Raw genomic sequence first — 2,530 nt, forward strand, 5'->3', positions numbered from 1 at the left:
CCTTGAGCAAACAAGTCACAATAAACTAACGCGGCATTTGGATATTGGAAATGCAAAGAGAAAGTGTCTGGAAGAACAATAAAGGAGTTAGAGCAGAGGGTACGGGTGTGTGCAGGAGATTACATTGTTTAATTCCCCTCAAAGGCAAGGTGGTTTCCCAAACAAGAAATGGTTATGTGAAGCCTAGGGGTGGGGGTGGGAGGGCCGACAGGGAGCCTGGTGTCAGGGTTTCACTCTTACAACATTTAACCTAATTTGCCAAGGATGCTGACTCAGAGTTTGTAGGCAGGGCCTAGGCACCCATTTTAGCTCAGCCCCGCGAATGAGACAAGAAAAGTCCAGGCCTCAGGAGCTCCAGTCTTGCTGGGGAGGAAAATCAGGTAAGAACAAAGCAGCCGGGGAAGCGTGATGGGCTAAAGCAGAAGGCAGTGGCTTCATAGGCACAGACACCTCATCCGGGAAGCCTCTGTCTTCCCCTTGGCAACCGATTGCTTCTTCCTTCCCTCCGCACCCCACAGCCCTTGGCCAGCACAGAACTAGGTTTATGCCTTCGCACAGTAAATTATACATTTGTCTCTCTCATTAGACCCGGGGTCGGTACCCTATAGCTCAGGTGGTTCTCGTAAGTGAGGTTTATTAGGACACGGCTGCACCCATTCATTTGCACACGGTCTCCGGCTCCTTTGGTGCCAGAAGGGCAGAGTTGGGTTCTTGGAACGGAAATGGTCTGCAAAGCCGAGAATATTTACTGTCCGGCCCTTTGCAGGGAAAGGGGGCCGACTCCTAATTAGACAACAGGCGGATGGAGGGCAGGGACCGGCTCTTCCTGGTATTTCAACCCTTAGGCACAGCGCTTTGCACACTAATGCTTAATTAAAAGAAGAGGTGTCCAAGCAGGAGAGAGTGAAGAGCATCCAGGGAAACAGTTCAATTACTTAAGAGCAGGAGCCGTTTTCAAGGACTTTAAAAGCCTTCATTTACATACACAGAGTTGATAAGCTAATTGCACAACAATCTTGTCCTAAATTAAAGCAGCCCCTCAGGTCTCGTTAGATAACACCTTGTTAACCTAGTTCAAGGAAACCCGCTGTTTCTCGACAATAATAAAAGTTCAATTTCCATAACCCAGCCTCTGTCTCTCCCCACCACACCGATCTCTCTTTAGTCTGAATCAGACGTCAGATAGACGTCAGGAGACAACCGTGCAAACAACCTGGTGTAGCGTTTCTGGAACGGTAGAGGCTGGCAAGGGCAGCACCATTCTGTGCATTATGCAGTCTAGACCCGGTGTTCGGGGACCGCAAGCGTCCCCAGGGTCGAAGGAAGTGATCACGACATGGGAAGTTTAAACGTAGCCTCCAAGATTAACATTCCTCGCAACAGAGCAAAACCAACACGAAAGAATGTTTAATTAAAAGTCTCCTAAACAAATGACACTGTGCCATCTCCGACTCAGCTCCTAGAGTTATTTTATAAATCATACTAAACGAGGATCCGAGTGCATTTTAAGATGTTTGGCCTGATGTAGGGGTGGGACCTCCAGATGGGTGCAGAGGAGGACGCACGTTTTGTGGGATCCAAAAGTCATAGAGTTTTAGGGGATGCCTTTAAGAATATGGGTATAGGGCAGGACCTTCTGCAAACATTACACAAATGTTTTGCAAACGTTGCGTTGCGGGGTGGATCAGTGGACCAGGTGGACATTTTGTTAGGGTATTTCCAGAGTTTTGCAATGACCTAGGCAGGTGGGAGGCCCTCAAGTTTCAGTTCCATGGGCCTGAAAGTGAACATTCCCCTGAGTGACTGGGTTGTTAGATCAATGGAGTAAAAAAAAAAAAAAAAAAAAAATACACACACACACACACAAAAACGCTTGGGAAGCACTGTCAGAGTAGGATTGGACAGTTGTTAAGATTCTGATAAGTCCTGCAGTTCAGAATATTACTGGATCCAGAGTTTTTAAAACTTGTTTTTGCCACAGAGACCCTCTCTGGACAAATGTTTTCAAGCAACTGAGAAGCTTGAAAAGCTCCCCTCCTCTCCTCATCCCTCCCCAATCCCATTTCCTTTTATGAAGTAGCCAAATGGGGCAAGGGCTCCAACCCTTCTGCTGTCTCAGGGCTGAGCTGGGACTCTCCCCAACCTGGGACTGCAGACACAGCAGGTCAGAAAGGTGCTTCTCCAGCAGGGGCTGGTTGAGAGACGAGGTCAGGGTCAGACCTACTCATAAGGGGTTTCTTATGTAATAAAATCCTTTCCTTAAAAAAAAAAAAAGAAAGTTCTGCAGCTCACACTTTCTCTTCCTCAGAATTTTAAAAGAATGGGGCATTTTGACTCAATTGAGGGCAAAGGGGGTTGACATATGGATTCCCAAGTCTCACTTTCTATTAGCATAGTCTTGTTTTTGTTTTTTTTGTTTTTTTCTTTGAGTTCAGTGCAAGACTGGTGACATAATTTCAGGTCCCTGTACAAAATGAAAATGCTGGGGGCCCCTGTTTAGAAATTATGTCAAGAGAGTGACAGCTGAGCA

The 2,530-nt window shown here is 46.8% G+C and overlaps 1 long non-coding RNA gene across 1 annotated transcript; it reads left to right on the forward strand.

Annotated features, from left to right (window-relative positions):
- The first annotated feature begins 294 nt into the window (after positions 1 to 294).
- On the forward strand, positions 295 to 1,493 carry LOC118352942 (uncharacterized). Its single transcript, XR_007407217.1, has 2 exons — positions 295 to 380; positions 1,166 to 1,493. It is a non-coding gene; the product is annotated as an uncharacterized LOC118352942 (long non-coding RNA).
- Positions 1,494 to 2,530: the final 1,037 nt, after the last annotated feature.

The sequence above is a fragment of the Canis lupus genome, chromosome 30 (genome assembly GCF_003254725.2).
Source record: "Canis lupus dingo isolate Sandy chromosome 30, ASM325472v2, whole genome shotgun sequence".
NCBI lineage: Eukaryota > Metazoa > Chordata > Mammalia > Carnivora > Canidae > Canis > Canis lupus.